General features: G+C 38.8%; 2 non-coding genes across 2 annotated transcripts; both read right to left on the minus strand.

Annotated features, from left to right (window-relative positions):
- Positions 1-9,726: 9,726 nt before the first annotated feature.
- LOC122039135 lies at positions 9,727-9,832 on the minus strand. The gene has a single exon (XR_006128029.1). It is a non-coding gene; the product is annotated as a small nucleolar RNA R71 (small nucleolar RNA).
- Positions 9,833-17,152: 7,320 nt separating this feature from the next.
- LOC122039244 lies at positions 17,153-17,258 on the minus strand. Its single transcript, XR_006128111.1, has one exon. It is a non-coding gene; the product is annotated as a small nucleolar RNA R71 (small nucleolar RNA).
- Positions 17,259-27,604: the final 10,346 nt, after the last annotated feature.

Genomic DNA, 27,604 nt, shown 5'->3' on the forward strand with positions numbered 1-27,604 from the left:
GTTTGGTTATTATACTTATTTGTATTAGTGCCAAATAGTCTAAGTATAATAGCGTCCTTGAGTAGAAGGTTCATACCTATATCAATCGATTAGTTGAATCGATAGTGAGATGATATAGGGAACACTACTCTAAATCATTCCTAGTCGAGTATTAACATTCAGGGACAATGTTAATGCAATAAGACTAGCATGTAGGTCAGCTCGATGACTTGATCTCACAAGTCATGGATATAGAGATATCAAGCTGACACATGGGTATACATTGGAGAATGCATACTGAATGACCCGCCATGAGAAAGTATCATGGATCGTTATATGAGTGTCATATACTTTCTCATGTGGCTATTAGTATGACTATTAGTCCTTAGACCTGAAGTCACCATGGATCCCTACATAAGGAGTTATGTACTTTGGTTTCGTCAAACGTCACCCGTAACAGGGTGGACTATAAAGGCGATTACTGGGTATGTAACAAATTATGCAGAGGGATGTGAGTGATGTAGATGGGATCTATCCCTCCCATATGACGGGAGCGACATCAATATTCTTGGTAGAGTTAGACCACGAAGTGCATGGCCATGCCCAAATGAGTCAACATTAGATGTTGAGCTCATTTGATCGAGTGAGTCTACTTGGAGTTCAAGATTTATATTGATTAGAGGATGACACGGTCTATGCCTCATATTGATCAATCTAGATGTCTAGGATAGAAGGACAATGTCACATATATTGTGAGGAGTCACAATTAGTAGTCACAAGGTGATGTCGGATCTCGACATTCTTGTGACTTGGGTAGTAATGATGTGTTGCTAGATACCGCTCATTACTTATGCTCCTAAATGGGTTTAGGGCATTGCCAACGTTACAAGAACCTATAGGGTCACACACTAAGGACAATTAGATGGAGATTTGGTTCATATGATGAACCAAGAGGATTAGATTCATTTGATGAATCATATTGGATTAAGAGTAATCCAAATTGGGCTAATTGAGTTGGACTCAAGTTGATTCATGTATTTAATGAGTCTAATTTAGATTATGACTCATTAAATCAACTTAATTTAATGAATTAGATTCATTATATTAAGTTGGCTTGAATCATATGGTTGGATTAGATCAACCATGAGAGAGATTTGATCAAGTTTGACTTGATTTGAGAGGAAGAGAAAAAGTCATGTTTGACTTGACTTCTTGCCACATCACTAGTGAGTTGGCAAGATGTGGACCAATAGGATTGCTCCACATCATCAATGTGTGCCACCTCATGGAGGTTACAAGCCTCCATAGCATTTAATGTGGCCGGCCCACATTAAATGAGGAGGTTACACTTGTTGCCATGTCATTTAGTGAGGTGGCAAGATGTGGACCAATAGTGTTGATCCACATCATCCTAGAGTGCCACCTCATGGGGGTTACAACTCTTAATGGTCTCCACATTAATTGGAATTAATGTGGGGAGTTACACCTCCAAGATGTGGCCGGCCACTTTAGTGGGGAATGAAAAAAAAATTCATTTGGCATTCAAGTGTGATTAAGTCATCTTCTTCCTCTAGAGCTCTCTCTTCTCCCTCTCCTCCTCTCTTGGCCGAACAAGACAAGGTGCTAGCACACCTTTGTTTGGTCTTCTCCATCAAGGATTGTTCGTGTGGATACTTCTAGAGGACCGTACACTTGACGGTCTAGAGATCCGGCACCTTGGACGAGCGGGAACGCGAAGGGCTTCGCTACAAGGGTAATGATCTTTACTTTAGTGTAGATCTAAAGTTTTTACAAACTCGTACAAGAAAAAGGTTTTTCGAAAAGTTTTTTGTTTACGAATCTTTGCACGAGATCCATGGCTTTGGGTGACTTGGGGTTTCCGCGACGCGAAAAAGCGGTTTTCGCGGCCCGACGAACCCAACAAACCTAGGCTACAACTACATGTTTCGGCCACTACATGATATTAGGGTTAGAGACCTAATTATGATTTCCCATGTGCCTCACATGCAATGCTTTATGATATGATAAGAATATGCCATGCTGCTATACTCATTTATGTATGCTTATGACCTATGCATGATGATGTGCTATGTGCCCAAATTTATGATATGCTATGTGCCCAAGTTCATGATGTGCTGTGTGCCCAATTATGCATGTGATCATGATGTGCTGTGTGCCCAAATTCATGATGTGCTGTGTGCCCAATTATACATGCTTTATGTTATGCCTAAGAGTTGCTTCCCTATCAGTTGGGACTAGGAGCACTCTTCATGATATGAATATGACATGAATGATAGGTTAAGAATTATGATATGTATGACATGCTACTTTACTTTTAAGGCTTGTACCAAGGGTGGGCTCCATAAGCGCCCCGGGGTCGATGGACTAAGAAACGGACCTCGTTAGGGATGGACTCCTAAGTGCCCCTAGGTCGATGGACTAAGAAATGAGCCTAGTATGTATGCCTTGTAGGGTTCAAGACTTGCTACCTTGGACCTACATAGGACGCGCGCATTTATGTATGTGGTACAAGCTGGGCCCCCCCTTATGTTGAGATTATGTTTAAGTATGTATATTATAAGTTTTCAAAAGACATGTTGCATATGTTTCATGATACATGTTTAGAATTTCACCTTGCATATACTTTATGATTATACCATGATATTTATGATGATGTTATGATATGTCGGGGTGCATTTGATGATCATGTTACGTTATGCCATGATACCTTACGATTATGTTACGATATGCCATGATATGCTGCATGATATGATGAAATTGTCTCCATGTGTTATGTCTTGTGATTTTGATATGCTATACGGTTTTTGTGAGTAGGAAAGGAACTTACTGAGCTATGAGTGCTCACAGCTTACTTTCTTGTACCACAGATAAAGGCAAGGAATGGATGAACTAGGGGAGCAGTAGGAGGGGCTAGAAGGATGTGTGTGGTAGTGGCTTGGCTAAAGGAGAAAGACCTACTTTTGTTTAATAAGAACTATGCCTAGTTTATGTTACTGCTTTATGACTCCATGACATTTAATTATGTGTTTGGGTATTATGACTTAAAAATCATGTTAAGTATGCTATGTGGTTTTATATGTCTAGGTGATTAGTCATGGTAATTTTAAAGAAAAGAAAAGTTTTAATTTCTATAAATAAGACTTCCGTTGTAGTAAGTAGGTATGTATGTTAAAGTAACCCCCGTCGCCTTAGCAGGAGGGGCGGGGCGTTACAGATCTCACTTGGTTACCAGGATTCATAAACTCTACTACTTAGCCTGGAGGTTTAGAGTTCGAATCCTGGGGGAGGCAAAAATCCACTGCCAGTGGTGGAAAGTCCTAGTGAGTAACGGCATGGCCAAGGGTCGTTGGTCGACGACATGAGAGGTCGCCAAATGGGCCGACAACATAAGGGCCGACGGTCGACGACCCGAGGGTCGCCAAATGGGCCAAGAGGGCCGAGTCGTTACAAAATCGATGGGGAAACCCAGGTCGATATAATTCTCCAAACACTACCCAGAAGTTTTGAGCAGTTCTGCCTGAACTATAACATGAACAAAAGAGAGTATACGTTGGCGGAACTTCTGACAGAACTACAGGCAGCAGAAGGAATATTTCGTCACAGTTCTCAGATTCACTATGCTGAAAATGGTTCTATTTCTAAGTCGAAAGGTAAGAAGAAGAAGAAACAAGTCTTTTCAGCAAAGAAGGTGAATAAACCTCAGAGTACTGGACAGAAAGATGGAATGAAGAAGCCGAAGGGCAAGTGCTTCATCTGCAAGCAGTTTGGACATTGGAAGGCAGACTGTCCTCGTAGGAACCAGAACAATAAAGGTATATCTCATACTCTAGTAGTCGAAACATGTTTAGCGGTGTTATCTACCAGCACCTGGTGTGTAGATACGGGAGCCACTGATCATGTCTGCAATTCTTTGCAGGGGTTCCAGGAAACCCGACGGCTATTTGATGGAGAGATAATCGTCTACATGGGCAATGCTACTAAGGTGACGGCTGTTGCAGTGGGAGACGTCTACTTATCTTTTGATAGGAATAGAAATTTGATTTAAGAAAATATCTTTATGTACCCAGTTTTAGAAAGAATTTAATTTCAATTTCTAAACTGTATTTGGATGGATATTCAGTCTCTTTTAGTAACAATGTCGTTATAAAGAGAAATAAGGTGATTATCTGTTCTGGTGCATTAGTTGGCAATTTATACACTTTAAATCCAATTTCTCCCACAAAGCAAAATATGGAAATTAATAACACATCTTCTAACTCTAATAAGAGAAAAGAACCTTCGGAAATGTACCAAACATATCTTTAGCATCTAAGGCTTGGACATATTAATTTAAGTAGGATTCAATGACTTGTAGCCGATGGACTATTGGGTTCATTAGAGTTGGAAAACTTTCCAACATGTGAATCCTGCTTGGAAGGTAAAATGACCAAGAGACCTTTTAAGGCCAAGGGGTATAGAGCCAAAGATGCGTTAGAACTGGTTCATTCTGATTTGTGTGGTCCTATGTCTATCCAGGCAAGAGGTGGTTATGAATACTTCATCTTCTTTATAGACGATTATTCAAGATACGGATATATTTACCTGATGTGCCGCAAGTCTGAATGCTTTAACAAGTTCAAAGAATATAGGGCTGATGTGGAGAAACGTCTTGGTAAAAGTATCAAGACACTACGGTCTGACCGTGGTGGCGGATACCTCTTTGGAGAGTTTAGGAATTACTTATCAGAAGTCGGGATTCAATCCCAATTGTCTGCACCTGGTACACCCCAGCAGAATGGTGTGACAGAACGAAAGAATAGGACTCTTATGGAAATGGTTAGATGAATGATGATTTATTCAGAATTACCGAATTTGTTTTGGGGATATGCTTTAGAAACAGCAGTGTACATTCTGAATATGGTACCTTCTAAAACAGTTCCTTCTACTCCCATGGAATTATGGAATGGGCGCAAGCCTTGTCTGAATCATATCCGGATATGGGGTAGTCCAGCACATGTGCTGAAGGGAGATACTGACAAGTTGGAATCATGTACAGAAGTTTGTCTGTTTGTTGGATATCCTAAGGGAACAAAAGGTGGTTTGTTTTATAATCCTAAAAATCAGAAGATCATTGTTAGCACCAATGCTCGATATTTAGAAGAAGATTATGTAATGAACCATAAGCCCATGAGTGAAATAGTTCTAGAAGAAATTAGAGAGGACACGCCCACTTCAGTACCAACAGTACAAGATGAAGTACCACAAGAGACTGCAACACGTGTTGCACATGATACACAACCACAGACGGTGCCTCGTCGTAGTGGGAGGGTTGTAAGGCAACATGAGAGATTCATGTTTTTGGGAGAGTCTTTGGACTTGATCCCGGGTAAACATGAACCTGATCCCCGGACATATGATGAAGCACTCCAAGATATAGATGCAGTATCTTGGCAAAAGGCAATGAATTCTGAAATAGATTCTATGTACTCTAATAAGGTCTGGGAGCTTGTAGAACTACCTAATGGTGTAAAAGCCGTTGGATGCAAGTGGATCTACAAAAGAAAAAGAGGGACAGATGGGAAGGTAGAAACCTTCAAAGCAAGGCTTGTTGCGAAAGGGTATACTCAGAAAGAGGGAATCGACTATGAGGAGACTTTTTCGCTGGTAGCCATGCTTAAGTCTATCCGGATACTCTTATCCATTACTGCTCATATGAATTATGAGATTTGGCAAATGGATGTCAAGACAGCTTTCCTTAACGGAAGTCTTGAAGAAAACATCCATATAAAACAACCAGAAGGGTTCATTGAAAAAAGCAAAGAGCATCTAGTGTGCAAGCTTAATCGGTCCATTTACGGATTGAAGCAAGCTTCAAGATCTTGGAACATCCGGTTTAACGAAGTATTCCAGTCATATGGATTTATCCAGTGTCCGAATGAGTCTTGTGTATAGAATAAGTGTAACGGAAATGTGGTGGTATTTCTTGTACTATACATAGATGATATTTTATTAATTGGCAACAATGTCAAGGTATTATCGGACGTAAGGGTATGGTTGTCCAAACAATTTGATATGAAGGACTTAGGAGAATGTGCACACATTCTTGGGATCAAAGTTATAAGGGATCGCAATAAAAGAATCTTGTGTCTATCCCAAGCTTCATATATAGATATAGTCCTTGCTCATTTTAGCATTCAGAACTCCAAGAAAGGTTTCTTACCTTTTAGGCATGGAGTAGCCTTATCTAAAGAGATGTCTCCGAAGACATTAAAGGAGATGGAGGAAATGAAGGTAGTTCCTTATGCTTCGGCTGTAGAAAGTCTTATGTATGCAATGCTGTGTACGAGACCTGATATCTGTTTTGCCGTGGGCATGGTCAGCAGATATCAGAGTAACCCTGGACAAGGACATTGGACTGTGGTAAAGCATATATTGAAGTATCTGAGAAGGACTAGAGATTATATTCTAGTTTACCAAGCAGACGAGTTACTCCCTGTGGGTTACACGGATTCGGACTTTCAATCAGATAGAGACAATAGTAAGTCAACATCAGGCTATGTGTTTACTCTAGGAGGTGGAGCCATTGCATGGAGGCGTGTTAAGTAGAAATGCGTCTCGGACTCAACCATGGAAGCTGAGTATGTGGCAGCCTCTGAGGCAGCCAAAGAAGCTGTATAACTCAGGAACTTTCTAATGAACTTAGATGTGATTCCTGGTTTGCCCAAGATCATCACAATTTATTGTGATAATTATGGTGCAGTTGCAAACTCGAAGGAACCACGAGCTCATAAGGCACGTAAACATATTGAGCGCAAGTACCACCTGATACGAGACATCGTCAAGCGAGGAGAAGTTGTTGTCGCCAAGATTGCATCAGAAGATAACCTAGCAGATCCTTTCACAAAGGCCCTTCCGGCGAAAACTTTTGATCGGCATGTGGAGGGGATGAGAATCAGATGTAAGGCAACAAATATGGCTGCTTAGTCTTTTAGTATAAGTGGGAGATTGTTGGAGTGTATACTAAAAGCTTAGCTTTTGTAAACATTTATTTGTTAAAATAAAAGAATCACATTGGTCAATATCTACATTTATTTATTAAATGTAATTGTTCAATTAATTTATATAGTAGACAACATGGAGTGTGGTGTCACACTCAGAAGATCATGTTGTCGGTTCTCTATAAATTATAAACAGTTGCTCGCGACTAAGATAGAAAGGAACAAACTATCAGTATAGTCGTAGTGTAATTAAGTATTAGTTTATCTTGACTAATAAATTACACTAATACACTTTAAGTGTATTGAGTAGGATCATTTAGGTATGTTCTTTTTGTACTGACGTAGTAAAAGAACTAAACCTTAGTTATTATGGAAGTGTGTACTCTTAATCCTAATATAATAAAAAGCACATATATTTAATATTTATTTCTTTGATTTATCGAAGGGTGAGGTTTAGCTTGATAAATCAATATGCCCGATAAGTTGAGAAATGATATTACTTATAGTGTGTGTTGTTGATTATAGAAGGAATCTGTGTCCTAGTTATCTAGGTTGAGAATGTCCCCAAGAGGAGCTCATAAGGATTGCCATGTTAAACTCTGCAGGTGGACCTAGTCCGACATGACAATAAAGTTGAGTGGTACTATTCTTGGAGCTAGATATTAATTGAGTTGTCAGTAACTTACTTAATTAGTGGACATTCATAATCTTAAACACAGAGAGACTAACACACTCATGATAAGAAGGAGCCCATAATGTAATTTGGGATTGGTGCGGTAGTGCGGTAATAACTCTCTAGTGGAATGAGTTATTATCGATGAACTTGAGTTGTGTGTTCGGGGCGAACACGGGATACTCAAGCTCATCGGAAGGCCAAAACCAATTTCTCCTCTAGGTCCCTGTCGTAGCTTCATTATAGGGTCAAGTACATCCAAATCTAAGTCTCTTCTTGGTGTCCAAGATGGGGGCCGGACCATTGCTTGGTGACCAAGCAATGGCCGGCCACATCCTCTTGAAAGGGGCCAGCCCTATAGCTTGGTGACCAAGCTTGTAGGGGTCGGCCATAATAATTCAAAAAAGGAGGGTTGTTTTGAATTTTTAAAATCTTCTCTTTGTAGAAAACTATAAGTTTTAAAAGAGAGATTTTATTTTTTAAAACTTTCCTTATTTGAATTAGGCCACATGTTTAAATAGAGAGTTTAAAAGATTTTAAAACTTTCCTTTTTTTAACCATCCTCATGGTTTAAGAAAAAAGGGAAAAGAAGTTTTAAAAATTTAAATTTTCTATCACCATGTTAAAAAAGGAAATTTTATAAGAAAGTTTTAAATTTTAAAACATGGTTTTAATTTTTAGAAACTTTCCTTTTTTAACTCATACTTTAGGAAAGAGAGCTTGTAAATTTTATAAGAGGATTTCTTCTTGTAAATTTTTTTTTAAAAAAATTATTTTTCCTTTCCTTTTAATTGTGGCTTGCCACCTTGCTTGGTGCCCAAGCAAGGGCCGACCAATAGGATTAAACCAAATTCAATCATAAACCAAATAGGATTGATCATAACCATTGATTGGTGATTGATTCAATCAAGAGGAAAGAAAAGGAAAAATAAAAAGGAAAAAGGAAAAACTCTTGGATGATTTTATTTTTTTGTAAAAGGTTTTTCTTTATTTGCCATGGACAAGTAATATAAAAGAAGGGGTGAGGGGGCTTCATGATACACAACTCTTATTCTTTTGCTTGGGTGATCTCTTGGTGGTCGGCCCTCTCCCTTCTTCCTCTCCCTTTGCTCTCTTCTCCTTGGTGGTGGTGGTGGCCGGATTTTAGAAGAAGAAGGAGGAAGCTTTTGGGTGGTGTTCATCTTGGAGGATCGTCGCCCACACGACGTCCAAGGCGAGGCGAGGAATACGACAGAAGATCTCGAGGTCATTAGCTTACAAAGAGAAGGTATAACTAGTAGTTTTCTTCCGCATCATACTAGTTATTTTTCTTTGTGTGAATTCTAAATACAAGAGGCAATTAGATCTAGTTTATCGAATATATTTTTTGATTTTGTCTTTTCTTCTTTTTCAAATTTGTGATTCGATTGTTCCTTTTGGTTAACCTAGAGTTATTTAAGGAAATAAATATTAGCTTTCCTTAAAAGGCTTTGCCTAGGCGGTGGTGGTTGCTCCCATATCCAAGAAGACCATGTGCTTCGTCATGCAGTCCTGGAAGCCAATTTTGGAAATTAATATTTATGGAATTAATAACTTAGGTAGATTTGAATCAATAGTGTTAAGTTCCGCTTGCGATTCAAATCTAAACTATTAAGAATAGATAAGTTAAATTTGGAATCAATGATGTTAAGTTCCGTCTGCGATTCCTTATTTAACTTCTAAAGAACACAATAGGTTATTTAAGGAAAGGTTCGACACTTGTACAAAAATTTTTGTACAGTGGAATCGGTACGTTTTCTAGGATTAACCAACACTTTCAACTTGACCCAGATTTGATTATCATAATGCAAAGTCATAAATTTGAAGGAGAAATATTAAAAAACCCTTATATTCACTTGGAGACATTTCTAGAGTATTGCAATATGGTGATCTATGAAGGAGTCTTTGTAAATGTTATTATTCGATTGTTAACATTCTCTTTTAGTATCAAAGATAAAGTAAGAACTTGATTGTACATTCTTCCACAACAAAGCATAACAAGTTGGGATCAATTGGAGAAACTATTTTTGAATCACTTTTTCCCTCCCAGTACAACATATATGAGGAATAGAATCTAAGGCTTTGCTCAGGAAGAAGGGGAAACAATATATAAAGCATGAGATAGATTTAAGGGTTATTTGAGATAGTGTCCTCATCATGGTTTAGATAAATGGCTAACAGTACACATATTCTATATTGGGATTACATTTTCGATTAAAAGATTTTTGGATTTAGCTATAAGATGTTCCTTGATGAATAAAAGTTTGGATGTGAAGTGTACAATTTAATTGATCAAGTAACATTGAACCTCCAAGAATGGAAAACTGAGAATGTGATGATATCTTTCTCGAAAATTCCAGAAGTACGAGCCATGAAAGTAAGTGTGTCTATTAAACAAGATGCAATGCAACCACCCAAAAGATTTGAAAATAATGAGTCATAGAATGAAAGGTTCAAATGATCAGAGGCTAAGTTAGAACGCTTGACTTCAAAAAGTTTCAAACAATACTTCCCTCCCACCCAATCAAAGTCTAGTGAACATTGTAATGTTTTAAAGTTGAGTGGCTGGAAATCCAATGAATTTTTGGAAAAAGATGGATATGAATTCAAGGAGAAATACAAAACAGAATGAGAACATCTAACCCCCATCCCTCCAGTATATATCTATAGGTCACTGGTACCATTCCCTCAGCGGCTAATGCAATCAAATCCAGACAAGTAATTTAGACCACCGCCACAAGGTCAAGGAGAATTTGGGGAAAAGAAAGACCAATTCCTCTTAAGACCTCCACCAATCCTTTTTCCATTAAGGCAAGTGAAAACTATGAGCGAAGAAGAATTTGGAAAATTTTATGATGATAATTTAGTTGCATGCAAATTTGTTGATTTAATTCAAGATGACAAATTTTTTGATGATGATGAATTAGCCACTTGCAATCTTATTAGAATACTTAACGATGATGATTTTTTTTATGAGGATAATCAATTTGACATTTTTGATGAAGTTGTTGATCCTCCAATTGATGATATTGATGTTAGTGTACTCTTCACCACTTAGGATAATGATGTGACAGATAAAAGTGTAGGGGCTTGTGCTATGGAAGCAATGACCTAAATATCACCTCCTTTGATCCTACAACCACTTGATATTATGAGAGTTACAAGAATTGAATAAGTTATGGATATAAGTGTAGGGACTTGTACAGAGATAGCAAAGCCCCAAGAATCACTACCTATAGTTGCACTACCACCTGATCTAGAGCCAGAACCATCATTTAATCCAAAAGAAGTTACATCCACTTGTTTAGAACTTTTAGGTACCTTTTAGCGGTGTAAGATCAGTAATTCTAGTGATCTTTTAGAAAATTTCATAGAGGTACCTATAATCGATTTTGTAGGATGTGATTTAATTTTCAATACATGTTCAGTTCAACTTAATACGGTTCTAGTTCTATCTCATATTTATGCTTGTGGGAGGTGTGCTTTTCTTGGGGTGTACAGGTTTTCATAAGGCCAAAAATTGGAAGCTCAATCTGAACCATCTCCGACCTTCGGAAAGAACTTTCAAGGAGGCGAAGATGGAGAGAGCAGTGCTACAATACACTGATCTCATGATGACAAATCTCTCCATAATAAAATGGGCTATTGAAAAGAATGTCCAGAAGTATCTCACTTCGACAAGAGCGAGATTTAGATGAGCCCAATAAGAGGCAACATAATAACCTAAAACCAGCGCATCTTGTGAGGCAACCCAAACTCTTTCTTATTTTCATTTAAAGTTTTTCTTTACTTTTATTTTCCCATTAACCCAATCCTTCTACTTAGTTTTTCATGTTTAATCTTATTTGTGTAGGATTCAAAGATTAGGAGTCCGACTACCAAATGTAGAAGTTAATGACTTTGGCATTTGACACACATTATTTGGTAACTTCTCTTACTTCAAATCTCCTCTGCATTATTTTTTATTTTCATTGGGAAATGAAAGATATAAGTCTAGGGGAATGTATTAGATTTAGTTTAGTTTTTTTTCATATTTATTTTACATAATAAAATTTTTCCAATTGTATCATTCATCACATCATAACTGTTTGTTCTTTAATGTAAAAATACTAGCATGCTTGTTCTAAATTTCATGTGATTTATTATTGACTTATGGTGACAGTATGTTTAGTGATCTATCTATTTTATCTATGGTAGTATGAAGTGGGCAATATTTTTACTATAAAAGTTTGAGTGTTGGCCTTGTTTTAGAATTTCTTTTTTACTTTGTCTAGTTTGGATGGTAGATAACTTTATAAATAATCATGATTTATAGAACTTATTAGTACTTGTGTTCTTGTGGTTATCTCTCAAACTATATTTTGGTTACTAGATGAGACTCTGATCATGTAAACTAGCTTGGAAAAATCTTTATCCTGACACTTGTTGTTGTATATATGTATTTGTGTTAGTACTACACTTTTAAAGTACCAAAAAAATATTTGATTTGAATAAGGGATTACAAAATAAAGTTACCATAAGTGGAATGTAGCAATTTACCCATTTGAGACCAAATTAAGTTACTGAGAAAATAAATGTTATTCTTCTCTTGATTTCGAACACTTCTTTAAGACCTTGGATAGTTTGAGAGGAATGAACTAGGTATGTAGCAGGTAAGTGCCTATCGCTGAGAGTATGATACATTCAATTAGATAACGAGTTGACTAGGTATAGGGATTGAAACTTAAAAAACTTAGGTCACTATTCGACTTAGCATGGAGAAATATTTCTCAAGCTATACTTGAACAACTTTTATATCTTACTCACATGTAAAATCATTTGATAGGATTAGACTGACTAGTTAGAGATGATGATGCACTATTTAGCTACAAAAGTCTAGATTGTAGGTTTTTGCTTAAGGACAAATAAAAGTTTAAGTCTAGGGGTGTATTAGTATATCGATTATATATATTTTTATCCATTATTTGAAGCACATCTACTTATATTTCATGAGTATAATCTATATTTATTGCACCCTATTTCAATATTATGTCATACTTCTATTCCTTTTATTTAAAGAACTAATTTTTGTTTATTTTCATAGATAGGATGTGTTTTTGGAGTAAAAAAAGAGTAAAAAACTTTAGAACGTGAAGTTAGAGGAAGGAGCATGCTCTGGTCGTGTCCCATAACACAGGCGTGCTCCAACGAACAAGAAAGATGAAGATTGAGTAGGATAGGAATAAAAAAATGTACAAGAGAACTTTCAAAAGACTTTTAAATTTGAGTTTTAATCAAGTAATACACTCTAGCCATGTTCCTTGACATGTGCATGTTCCTATGAAAGAAATTTGATGAAAAATAGAGCTACAACAGAGTCTAGAGCCTCCAAAATATCCAGGTCATGCTTATAGGCACGACGACCATGTGAAAATCTAGCACAATCCAGTATTTCCCATGGCCTACACGCACCTTATAGGTACGACTATCTCTTTTTTAGACACAGTCGTGTCAAATTCTGGATTTTTCTACACTACAGACCAAAAGTAAAATGACCATAACTTTATGTTTGGTTAGAGTTATGGGCCATTCTAGATACCAAAATGTAGATAACTTCAAGATTTATAACTATATTTTAGGCTTCAACAAGAGAAAACTATGTTTAGATGTACTAAAAGGTACCTCAGTGAGGCTTAGTCGTGGCTGGTTTCCTAGCATTCCCCATGGCCCGACTGTGCCCTGATTCACGGTTGTGCCTCTTTCTTCCAAAAAGACCCATGGTCAAGTTGTACCCTGAGGCACATGCATGACTACCTTAGGTCGTGGTTGTGTGGTGGAACAGACAAGGGTCGTGCCCCCTACCTATAAAAGAGGATTTTCCTCTCCTTTTGACCTATCTTTGGCTTGGGACTTTGCCCCTTTCCTTGGAGAAGGGTTTTCCCCCTTTGGGGGAATCCTAGAACTTCCATCTTCACCAAGCCATCCACCTTCAGAGTAAGAAAGCATCTCGACGACACTAGCAATATCCTCAATAAGCATTTCTTCTCCTTATTCTTGCCTTGGGTTGTAAGAATGTTATCTTTTGTGTCTTTGGTTTATAAATCCTTCGCAATGGAGTAGATTCTCTGGATTCTAGGTGTAGAAAGTAGTTATGATATGATGTTGTAGATGAACTCTATATTTGGTCATTTTCTTGTGCTATGATATGTTTTATAGCCTTGTTCTTATTTGTTGTATATTGTATGTGTTTGACAAAATGTGTATCAGGTTAATACATGTAGATGTAGAGTTTTGGTCACCGTGTAGAAGAGGTGCTTTGGTTTGTATGACTGGGGACCCTGTGACAGAGGGTATCCCGTACTTTCAAAGGTATCACCTTGAAACAAGAATCAAATATCTACTAGGGAAACTAATTAGAGTTTGAGGAGATATCCCCAAACTAATGTTAGGAAGTGACTTATATAATCTAGTGATTGTATGACCCAAGGGCTTATGATAGAGGATATCCCTTTAACCAAATTTTCTAGGTTACCTCTTCTAATTAATAACATTAATATATCTTTAGGAAGTAAATTAAATAACTCTAATGATTATATGATTGGGGGGCCCTATGACAGAGGATATCCCTTTAATCGGACTTTGTAGAGTTACTTCTTTACTTAATGGTGTTAGAACTTGGGTAAACTCTCCAGTACGATCTTTGCAGGGTTGTGTCAGACTTTAGTTAGAATTCTCACAAGAATGTAAGCATAGAGTTAGGTATATGAAAAATGCATAAGGACATTAATTAGCATTATAGTGAAATTGAAATCCTAAAACCTTCTCCCAAAAACCAACTTCTCCTTCTCTCTTCACTCACCTATATACACTCTCTCTCTCACACACACACACACACTCTTTCTCTCAAACTCTAGTTCTTAATCTTGCAACCAGCCTTTGATTGTGTAGATAATTTACCATAGAAAATCAACTAGTGTTCAATCAACAGTCCCTGTTGGATCGATATTTTTATTACTTGATAACAATCGTGTACTTACATATTGGGAATAATGGGCAATCCATGCTTGGGTCTATTCACTCTATTTCCATGTTAATCATCTAATGCAGTAAAGGACATAGCTTGGCTATGTCAAGGGGCATGGCTAGGCTGTGTTTATTTTTGAATGAACTCCAAAAGTCCTTGATATGCTCCTCAAATGCCCTACAAACAAAGTTCATATCAAGTTAGTGCTAGGAATCAAAATTACAAGATATTTACATCAAAACACTCAATCCATCCAACACTCATAAAACATAATAGATTGATGTGTGTAAATATTATGATCGTTTATGCATGTTTTAACACACATTCACTTGCTTTATACGTATATATTCTTTGCATAATCGCCTCTTTTATCATGTATTCATCATATATACTCTTTTGTTTGGATATCTGCTCTTTGTTTTGTTTTGTATTGACAAAGATAACTTTCGGAGCAAAAACAACAATTGTTGACGCACCGGAACGAGCCAAAGAACACGACCATGCAAGCTCGCACGCGCCGTGTAGCTAAACAGAAGAAGGAAAGTGCATGGTCGTGCAACCTCGCACGGCCGTGCGGCCAACCCAGAGGCAGATCAGAGCATGGTCGTGCCAATTGGCACGGTCGTGCCCCCCACGACCGAAGTCAAGCAAGGAACGACTGTGCAACCCTACACGACCATGCCCGAGGAGTTGAGCCCGAAGTTCACACGGCCGTGCCAATTGGCACAGCCTTGCAGTGTTTCCAGAGACAAGAAAGGGCACGGCTGTGCCGTCACAGCCGCGCCCTAGCCTATAAAAGGGTTTTAACCCTTTTTCCTCAAAGGGGGAGAGCCGGGAAGTGAGTCTTCAGCAGGAGAATCACTTTGTTGCCATTCTATGTCATCCGGGACATCGGTCCAGCAATCTTTCATCACCACATCAACTCCAGAAGCAAAGGATTGGATCCGAATATCACTAGCCATCGTTGGATAAGCATACTTCTTCTTTCTCTCTTCGTGTTTGAGAATTGTAAGTTTAAATACACTATGTCTTCGGGTTTTTCTCCTGCATCTATGGAGTAAAGTCCTTGTTCTAGGATGAGGGAGTAATTGTGGATTGTTTTTGATGTAATACTCATACTTATGCTTTATTTCATTGGATGATTTCGCTTCCTTTGTTTCGACTACTCGATCTCTATATCGTGTTGATTGATTGTGTAGGAATTGCCAACCTCGTAGAGGGAATATCTTATATTGTACACCTGAGGGGCCCTAGTGACAGGGATAACCCGTTCATGGACATCTAGGGTACTTCCTTGAAAGGAGAGGCAACTTATCTACAAGGAAGTAAGAGACCAAACTAAGCTCCTTATTTCTATCCTTAATAACACCAATTATAGTTGCGTTCTTGTGATCTACCGAGGCGCCCTAGTGATAAGGATTAACTGTAATAGGATTTTATAGGGATCTTCTTTGTTTGGTACTTAAGGATAGTTGCTTTAGCTTCCGACAAATGTATGCTGATGGACAATAAGTATAGAATAGTATGTGATACATCAATACTACCACAATGAAACCGAACTCTTCATAAACCAAGTTAATTACTTCTCCTTGCTAGTTCTCGTTTCTGCTTCCAAATATCTTTTTTTTACATAACTTACAACCATCGATAATTTAGCTAATCTTAAGTGAACCATTGCTAGTGCTTATAACCAGTCCTCATAGGATCGATAATCTTTATTACTGATGACGAATCCGTGTACTTGTGGAATCGTAACAAGTTTTTGGCGCCGTTGTCTGGGACTGTGTCTATAACATTAGTGATAATCATATTAGATTAGACTATACTTTGTTTTCTTTCCCTTTATCTTTCCTTTTTCTAATATTTTGCATTTAGAGATAAATAATTTTATTCTTGTTTTCCTTTATTTTCTGCATTTTTATTAAAACGCTAAAAAAATTATTAATATTATTTCACTCTTTTCTTTATTACATTCCATATCTTATTTTTGCATGCGAAGAGCTAAACTTTCAAGACAGCTTCTACCGTTCGATCCAAAGATAGATAGGACTTTCTTAAGAAGAAAGAACCTTCAGAAAGTATTTCAAGCAGTACAAGAATCTTCAGAGATGGTTGACAAATTGTTGAAGGACTACGCAGCACCTTATGCACGAGGGGTTCGGTCTAGCATCACTCGACCACCAATCGAAGCCAACAATTTTGAAATAAAGCCTATAGTAATTCACATGGTTCAGCAGAATCAATTTGGAGGAGGATCACATGATGATCCAAACCACCACTTAGAGCTTTTCTACGAGATTTGTGGTACCATGAAAGTGAACGGAGTCCCTCCAAAATCAGTAAGATTATTGTTCTTTGGATTCTCCATGAAAGACAGAGCCAAGCAGTGGCTAAATTCCCTTCCAGCAAATGACATAACATCTTGGGAGCAGTGTGAGCAGAAATTTCTGGATAAATTCTACCCGCCAAGCAAAACTACCCAAATGAGGAATTTGATTGCAAGCTTCAAACAGATAGACTCAGAATCATTATTTGAAGCCTGGGATAGATTCAAAAGTATGCTGAGATAGTGCCCCCATCATGGCCTTGAGAAATGGTTGGTCCTACACACATTCTACAATGGAATCAACTATCACACGAAAGTGTCACTCGATTCTGCAGCAAGAGGAGCACTAATGAACAAGAGCCTTGATGAAGCTGAAGAGATCATAAACAACGTGGCACAGAACCACCATCAGTGGGCAACAGAAAGATTTGGTAGTTCTTTCTCCGGGAATCCAATAAAGGCATCAGGAAAATTTGACGTAGATGCAGTCACACTCATGTATGCAAAGCTGGACGCTTTGACCAAGAAATTTGAGGCCATGGGAAACAACACGGCCAATGCAATAGTTTGTATTTACGAAACTTGCAGAAGTAAGGATCATGCTCAAGATACTTGCCCCCTAGGGCCAATATAAGCACAGATAAACCAACTTGAGCAATGCGATGTGATAGTCAACTACAACCAAAAGCAAAATAATCCGTACTCCAACACATACAATCCTGGATGGAGGAACCACTCAAACTTTTCATACCCGAATAATCAAGACCAAGGGCAAGCAAAACAAAGCTATCAACCTGGGCAACAGAGCTACCCATCTGAACAACAGACTTATCAACAACAACCTTCACAACTGTCCAGAATTGAAAAAATACTTGAAGAACCTCTCTCAGAGTAAAAAGAGATGAAGAATGAGATCAAGTAGTTGACTCAAAGGCTGGAAAATTCAGAAAAACATCAGAAGATGCAAGACAGCCAGATAGCCCAGATAGCACAGTCTTTTTCAAGAGCACAGGGAACATTTCCAGGAAAGCCCAATATAAACCCAGTGGAACACTGCAACCTCATGGAGCTAAGGAGAGGATGAACTATGGGAGACCCCCAAATCACTACTTAGAAAGGTCCTGACTCAGAGGAAAAGCCCTCTCCCCTAGTACCCAATCAGATCCAGAACAGGGATGGAGAGGAGGTAACCAAGAAAGTTGAAGAAACTCTTCAAGTTCCCCCACAAAGTTAGATGATTCCTTTCCCTCAGAAACTGATAACATCCCAGAAGAATAAAGAGTTCAACCGATTCCTGAAGAAGATTAAGGAAATTTGTGTAGAAGTACCACTGATAGATGCCCTGCACCAAATGCTGAAGTTCGCAAGTTCTTAAAGGGAATTTTATCTAACAGAAGGCAGAAAGGCGACTTCGAGACTGTAGCATTAACAGAAAATTACAGCGCTCTACTTATGGCAAATATTCCTCCGAAACTTCAAGATCCAGGAAGTTTTCCCATACCTTGCAAGATTGGGTCTGAACTCATACAGAAATCTTTCTGTAACTTGGGAGCTAGCGTTAGCCTACTTCCATACTCCTTATATAAGAGGCTAGGTCTCCAAAACATCAAACTGACTACTATGACATTGCAATTAGCTGACCATTCATGTAGATACCCAATGGGAATAGTGGAGGATGTGCCAGTAGAAGTAGGCGGATGCATCATCCCCATAGATTTCATTGTCCTGGATATGAAGGAGGATCCCAAGATACCGATCATCCTTGGAAGACCATTACTTGCCATAGATGGAGCCTTCATTGATGTGAAAAGTCACAAGTTATCCTTGGAGATCGACAAGGAAAGGATTGAATTTGATCGATCTGATTCTTCTATCAGTGACCCCTCTTCTCAGGGAAATTCAAGTAAGATGAACATACACAAAGTTGAGGAGTGCAGTTTCCAAGAGAGATCCCCTCCAACAAGTAATAAGAAGTACATTTGTCCTGCATGAGCGAAACTGAAGGTGCAAACTGGAGCATTAACCCCAGGAGGAGAGTCGTGCTTCCATGGGTTTAGTCCACACTGACTGAAATGGGGTCAAGCTAAAGACCTAAAACAAGCGCTTCTTGGGAGGCAACCCAAGGGTTTTTCATTTTAGTTCATCATTTCGTTTATCGTTTTATTTCTCTAGTAAGTTCAAGTCGAGTACTTTTATTATTTCTTTATTTTTGAGTATTCATTTTTAGGATGTGCAGAGACTCCATGAGCTAAGCATGAGCATTTCATGGGTGTGGAGGCGTCAGAGGAACCAAAATGGCGAAAGGCGAGTCTCCGTGCGCTTAATGGAGTCGGCCGTGTGACCCCACACGGTCGGGCAAAGCCAACAGAGGGACGAAGGCCACGGGCCGTGCAACCTTGCACGGTCGTGTGGCCTATGCAGAGATGAGGAGAACATGGGCCGTGCCAATTGGCACGACCATGCAAGACCACCAGAGAGGAAGAAGACTCAGGCCGTGCCAATTGGCACGGCCGTGTGAACTATACAGAGAAGAAGGAGGCATGGGCCATGCCAACCGGCACGGCTGTGCGACTTTGGCCGAAGGAAGAAAAGAGGAGGTCGTGCCAATTGGCACGATCGTGCAGAACCCTACCTAACCCAGCTATGTCTATAAGACACGGTCGTGCCTCTACCCGCGTGCGCCGCCTAGTCCTCCAAAAGCCCTAATTTCCATCTCTTTCTCTCTCAAAAGCTTTCTCCTCCCCACTATACCTCCTCAATCCCTAATCTCCACCTCTAAAGCTCATCTTTACTTAGATCTACATCTAGATCTAACACTTCTTCAAGCCACAAATCCGAAAAGAGAGAAGAAACTCCCCTATTTTCCTTCCTTCTCCTCCTCTCCCATCCTCAAGACCCATCTCCACAAGAAATTCCTCAAAACCTTGCACACCATGTCGCAGATCTTGAAGAGACTTCATCGAGGAAGCAGTGGATCTGGCGAAGGAGATGCACCGGGAGGTGACAAAGGTAAAGGGAAGGCATCTTCTTCACAATGCAAAGGAAAAAGGGTGGCACGCGACGAAGGTAACTAAAACGAGTTCAATATTATTTTTAAAAATCATGAACAAAAGGCTAGATATGATATCCTTGTCGCTAGAAAAATTACATGCACTAAATATATGGATCCCGCTACTCTAGATATGCTAGGAATTAGGGATGACGTAGATTGGATGATTACTTCTTTAGACTGAAACGATATTATGTACGCCCATTTGCTAGCAATTTGAGCCGCAAAAACTACTTTTTGCATTGCGGAAACCCCGAAGCTAGTCACGGATCCGTGAGAAGATAAATATAAAACTTTCAAGTACATGTTTGTCTATCCTAGATCTACCTTAGATCTACATGAAAAGAGTGTTACCCTTATCGTGAAACCCTTCGCATATCCCGCTCGTCCGAACAGTTGCCGGATCTCATAGAGTGTCAAGCGTACACTCCTCTACACGTATCCACACGGACAAAAGGTGGAGAAAAACCACTTAGAGTGTGCTAGCACTCTTGGTGGTCACGACAATGGAGGAGAGAGAGAGAAGAAGAAGAAGAAGAAGTTACAACAAGCACAAATGCTTGCACTAATGTGGCCGACCACATAAAGGAGGGTTTTAAACCTCCATGTAATACCAAGAGTCATGGCTCTTGGTCTTCCTCATGAGGTGGCACATAATGATGTAGCCTTGATGATGTGGAGCATCATCATTGGTCGGCCCCATGCCAAGTCACAATGAGGTGGCATTTGGTCAAGTCAAACTTGACCCTTCATCTTCCCTCTCAAGTCAAGTCCAACTTGACCTCTTATCTCCCATGGTTGATCAAATCTAACATTTGATTCAAATCAATTTAATTTAATGAAACTCTATTCATTGATTAAATTGACTCAATGAATCATAGTCTATAATAGACTCATTCGACACATGAATCAAATTGAGTCCAACTCAATTAGTCTAACTTGGATTACTCTTAATCCAATTTAGTTCATCATATGAACCTAATCCTCCTGGTCCATCATATGAACCTAATCTCCATCTAATTGCCCTTTGTGGGTGACCCTATAGGTTCTTGTAACGTTGGTAATGCTCCTAAACCCATTTAGAAGCATAAGTAATGAGCGGTATCTAGCAACACATTATTACTACCCAAGTTACAAGAATGTTGATATCCAACATCACCTTTGTGACTACTAATTGTGACTCTCACAATATATGACAATGTCCATCTATCCTTGACATCTAAATTGATCAATTGAGGCATAGATCGTGTCATCCTCTAATCAATTTATGACTTGAACTCTAAGTAGACTCACTATAATCAAATGAGCTCAATATCTCATATTGACTCATTTGGGCATGGTCATGCACTTAGTGGTCTCACTCTATCAAGAATCATGATGTCACTCCCGTTATATAGGAGGGATAGATCCCATCTACATCACTCACATCCCTCCACATAATTTGTTACATACCAAGTAGTCGCCTTTATAGTCCACCCATTTACGGGTGACGTTTGACGAAGCCAAAGTATGCAACTCCTTATGTAGGGAACTATGGTGACTTCAGGTCCAAGAACTAATAGTTATACTAATAGTCACATGAGAAAGTATATGACACTGATATAACGATCCATGATACTTTCTCATGGCGGGTCATTATGTTGGAGTGTATACTAAAAGTCTATCTTTTGTAAAAATTTATTTGTTAAAATAAAAGAATCACATTGGTCAATATCTACATTTATTTATTAAATGTAATTGTTCAATTAATTTATATAGTAGACAACATGGAGTGTGGTGTCACACTCAGAAGATCATGTTGTCGGTTCTCTAGAAATTATAAACAGTTGCTCGAGACTAAGATAGAAAGGAACAAACTATCAGTATAGTCGTAGTGTAATTAAGTATTAGTTTATCTTGACTAATAAATTACACTAATACACTTTAAGTGTATTGAGTAGGATCATTTAGGTATGTTCTTTTTGTACTGACTTAGTAAAAGAACTAAACCTTAGTTATTATGGAAGTGTGTACTCTTAATCCTAATATAATAAAAAGCACATATATTTAATATTTATTTCTTTGATTTATCGAAGGGTGAGGTTTAGCTCGATAAATCAATATGCCCGATAAGTCGAGAAATGATATTACTTATAGTGTGTGTTGTTGATTATAGAAGGAATTTGTGTCTTAGTTATCTAGGTTGAGAATGTCCCCAAGAGGAGCTCATAAGGATTGCCGTGTTAAACCCTGCAGGTGGACCTAGTCCGACATGACAATAAAGTTGAGTGGTACTACTCTTGGAGCTCGATATTAATTAAGTGAGTTGTCAATAACTTACTTAATTAGTGGACATTCATAATCTTAAACACAGGGAGACTAACACACTCATGATAAGAAGGAGCCCATAATGTAATTTGGGATTGGTGCGGTAGTGCGGTAATAACTCTCTAGTGGAATGAGTTATTATCGATGAACTTGAGTTGTGTGTTCGGGGCGAACACGGGATACTCAAGCTCATCGGAAGGCCAAAATCAATTTCTCCTCTAGGTCCCTGTCGTAGCCTCATTATAGCCTCAAGTCCATCCAAATGTAAGGCTCTTCTTGGTGTCCAAGAAGGGGGCCGGACCATTGCTTGGTGACCAAGCAATGGCCGGCCACATCCTCTTGAAAGGGGCCGGCCCTATAGCTTGGTAACCAAGCTTGTAGGGGCCGACCATAATAATTCAAAAAGGGAGGGTTGTTTTGAATTTTTAAAATCTTCTCTTTGTAGAAAACTATAAGTTTTAAAATAGAGATTTTATTTTAAAACTTTTCTTATTTGAATTAGGCCACATGTTTAAATAGAGAGTTTAAAAGATTTTAAAACTTTCCTTTTTTAATCATCCTCATGGTTTAAGAAAAAAAGGGAAAAGAAGTTTTAAAATTTAAATTTTCTATCACCATGTTAAAAATGAAAATTTTATAAGAGAGTTTTTAAATTTTAAAACATGGTTTTAATTTTTAGAAACTTTCCTTTTTAACTTATACTTTAGGAAAGAGAGCTTGTAAATTTTATAAGAGGATTTTTCTTGTAAAATTTTTAAAAAAATTATTTTTCCTTTCCTTTTAATTGTGGCCGGCCACCTTGCTTGGTGCCCAAGCAAGGGCCGGCCAATAGGATTAAACCAAATTCAATCCTAAACCAAATAGGATTGATCTCAACCATTGATTGGTGATTGATTCAATCAAGAGGAAAGAAAAGGAAAAATAAAAAGGAAAAAAGGAAAAACTCTTGGATGATTTTATTTTTTGTAAAAGGTTTTTCCATATTTGCCTTGGGAAAGTAATATAAAAGAAGGGGTGAGGGGGCTTCATGAGACACAACTCTTATTCTTTTGCTTGGGTGATCTCTTGGTGGGCGGCCCTCTCCCTTCTTCCTCTCCCTTTGCTCTCTTCTCCTTGGTGGTGGTGGTGGCCGGATTTTAGAAGAAGATGGAGGAAGCTTTTGGGTGGTGTTCATCTTGGAGGATCGTCGCCCACACGACGTCCAAGGCGAGGTGAGGAATACGGCAGAAGATCTCGAGGTCGTTAGCTTACAAAAAGAAGGTATAACTAGTAGTTTTCTTCCGCATCATACTAGTTATTTTTCTTTGTGTGAATTCTAAATACAAGAGGCAATTAGATCTAGTTTATCGAATTTATTTTTCGATTTTGTGTTTTCTTCTTTTCCAAATTTGTGATTCGATTGTTCCTTTTGGTTAACCTAGAGTTATTTAAGGAAATAAATATTAGCTTTCCTTAAAAGGCTTTGCCTAGGCGGTGGTGGTTGCTCCCATATCCAAGAAGGCCATGTGCCTCGCCATGCAGTCCTGGAAGCTAATTTTAAAAATTAATATTTATGGAATTAATAACCTAGGTATATTTGAATCAATAGTGTTAAGTTCCGCTTGCGATTCAAATCTAAACTATTAAGAACAGATAAGTTAAATTTGGAATCAATAATGTTAAGTTCCATCTGCGATTCCTTATTTAACTTCTAAAGAATACAATAGGTTATTTAAGGAAAGGTTCGACACTTGTACAAAAAAATTTGTACAGTGGAACCGGTACGTTTTCCTAGGATTAACCAACAATTGGTATCAGAGCTAGAGTTTGCCTCTGTGTATTTTTAGAATTCAAATAGGTTATGCACATGTCATACATAATTTAGACAGGAAAATAGTAGGATGTGCTAACTCTTTGGTTGCAGGCTCCAACTATTATGGCTTATTGATATTGTGTGTGATTGGACCCTTGGACATGTCAAGGGCATTATTTGTGTGCATGATTGTATGTATAAAATATAGCAGGAGCTGTATTATTTTTAGAATTTTATTTTTGATCTAGAATACATGTACATTCCCTCGTGGAATATAGGATCGATATATGTAAAATTCTATTTTTGTCGCGGATCGGATTCTTGCGAGGCGAGGTACTTTTGGAGCACCAGAGGCGCAGCGGAATAAGAAGTAAGAAGGATGCGACAACTCGACCCGATAGCGGTGGCTAAAGATGGCAGCAGCTAGGGTTGGAGCATACTGAAGACAGTGATTGAAAAGGCCATAATAGTTGGAAAATTAATTTCCAAATTTATTGCTTTTATTTACTGTGATGTTTATATGCATGTGATGAATGCTAGCATAGGTTAAAATCCTCATTTCTAAATAACTAAGTGGGAGAGAGATTTTAATAAATCCCATAGTCTCCATTTCTGGTTTGTAAGTGATGCAATAAGCTTGTATGTTGGCTCTGAGTGCCTCCCTCCACAACGGATGGGTTTGTTGCGGATCACTTGATCAAACTTCCTTTTATGGATGGTTAAAGGAAATTATTTAGGAGCGTGTGATCTTCTCCAACTAAAGGGGCACAATCCTATTTAATGGACTTAGTATCAAGTTGTAATGACCCGCCTTCTAGTACTAGGCTGTAAGGCCGATCGCTACAGTTATACTGTGCTAAACTATTCCCTGACCATCACTAGAACTAGATGCGGAAGCTGTGCTAATTAAAATTTTACTAAAACACTGACATTTCTTGGTTCTATAATGCTAAGGAAGGTAACTAACTACTCATAACATGTCTTACCTTCCCCATGGCCAAGGAACTGGACTTAGACACTTCCCCGCTGATACCAGACCTCCCAATCGATCCACGGATCGATTGGAATAGTCGGATCGATCCAGTGATCGATCCAGCCGGCTACTGTATGCGGGACATAAGTTGGATCGATCCAGTGATCGATCCAGCATGCTACTGTGCCCGGGACGATAATTTGGATCGATTGGCTGATCGATCCAGGCTGGTCAATCGATCCAGTGATCGATCCCAGAGCTCTCTGTTCGCGACTGAAATGGCTGGATCGATCGGCTGATCGATCCAGAGGCCTACTATTCGCGGAGCAGATTGCCCAATCGATCAGCTGATCGATTGGAAACCCTCGAATCGATCAGCTGATCGATTCGAGTTACTGATTTCGTGCCAAATGTCTGATTCCAGCACTGTTTCGTGCCTCAACCACATTACAAGTACTAAAATGACTAAGAAACACTCTAATGACAACAACTAACATTCTAACAACATAAAAGAGGTGTTCTAAGCATAATAAGGTGCATAGTTAACCAATTCGTAACGATTAACATAGTAAAGTGCAAGATGATAAAAAGAAACGCTGAAAAGTTCTAATGTTTGAAATAAAGCTTGCTAAGGTTCCCTAAGATCTTCTTCCAGGTTCCATCCACACACATCCTCATCAGTGCATTGACCTCCAGCCTCCGCTAGTCCATCTTTCCTTTACCTTTATCTGCAGTATAAGGAAAAAATAAAATCTATAAGCTTAAAGCTTAGTAAGAAACCGTCTACCTCACAAAAACATGCAACGATGCAAATATGATTTTAAATCATGCTGTTTAAAACATATGCTGGATATACTGAATGACCTAAACATAGCATAGCATATAAGCATACAATCATGGCATATCTAAAGCTGAACATAAAGTCATCATGCATATTCACAGGGAAACTAAGCTGATACTATGAACTGAGCTACGCTAATACTGAGCTACTGCTAGAACTGTACTGAATTCACGAACTAATTGTGAAAGGTTGAAAACCATATACATATAGTAAGTGAAAATACTAAACATGCTGCTGATGGGCCCGGCGACTGTACGTGCTATGCGCGCATCTCTAACTAGACCCGGGGTTGCTAGTCTCAAATTTAGTAGAGCTACTAGGTTATCTAAACCTAGGGACCGACTATGGGAGCCCAGCCCAATGGATATCTAATCCAGTATAGTGCCAACTGAAAAGTAAAATACTGAGTATAGCTAAACTGTTCTAAGTTGCTGTTTCTAGGTTATCTGAACCTAGAGCTAGGTTATCTGAACCTAGAGGCGACTGTGGGAGCCTACCCATTGGACCGTAGTCCCATATAAGCTAGAATAAACTAATCTACTAATTTAGATGCTTCTAATGCATTCAACTGTGCTAATAAAAATGCCTAAGTTGCATTCTTTTCTAAGCTAGTTATTTAATCGAACACCTTGTGTGCTTTAACTCCCCTCTCCATTAGGGAGACTACCTTTAGGCACCCAACAGCATCTACACCTCCAACTGAAGGAGAAAAGACGTGTCCGGCCCATCTAAAGGTACTCACTAAATCCCTAAACCTGCGAGGAGAGTTAAATACACCCTATGTGTCGAAAACATACGCATATAACTAAACTGATGCACAGAAAATCAAACGGTAGCTATTATACTGCAGGTGAGGGGTTTCTTACCTCCTGTTCGTAATTTCTTACGATTCTATTCGCTAGAATTCCGGTGGAGATGATCTTCTCGAGGACCCGCTCGCGTCTTCGCATTCCTCTTGCGGAGAAGAACCTTTTTCGTGTTGGAGTCGTCGCCGGAAGATGAACCTATGGACCTTGGGCTAGGGCGCCGAGAGAGAAGGAGAGGGAGAGGGGGCGGCGGTGAGGTGAGGAAAAGAAAAGTGGCGTGAGGTGAGGAGGTGCCGAACCAAGAAATAAACCAAGCCAACTTAAGTTTCCTATTTATATTAAGGAGTTAATTCGCCCAATACCAATATAAATTTTATTGGTTCCCTTTCCTTTCAGCACGGCCCTGCTGGGTTCAACTGGTTACTAGTATTATCCCCAAGCCATAGGTCTCGGGTTCAATCCCCGCTTAGGCCGTTTCCGTTTTCTAATTATTTTTGCTGTTTCCGCTACTCGAAAAATTCCGGAAAAATATCTAAAAATTCCAGAAAAATCATAGAATATTTATAATGCAGTTTCGAGAATTTTTGGGCATTACAATCCCCCATACCTTATAAAAAGTTCATCCTCGAACTTAGAATAATTTTGGGTACTTCTGTCTCATGCTGGCTTCTGTCTCCTATTGTGTGACTGTGCCAAATAACTTTGACTAATGGTACTTCCTTGTTCCGCAATTTCTTAACTGCTCGGTCTATTATCTGAATAGGCCGACTATCATAGCTGAGGTCTTCGCGGATCTGTACCGACTGGGGCTCAATCACCTGGGTGGCATCTGGGGTATG

Source organism: Zingiber officinale, chromosome 1A (assembly GCF_018446385.1).
Source record: "Zingiber officinale cultivar Zhangliang chromosome 1A, Zo_v1.1, whole genome shotgun sequence".
In the NCBI taxonomy this organism is placed as follows: domain Eukaryota; kingdom Viridiplantae; phylum Streptophyta; class Magnoliopsida; order Zingiberales; family Zingiberaceae; genus Zingiber; species Zingiber officinale.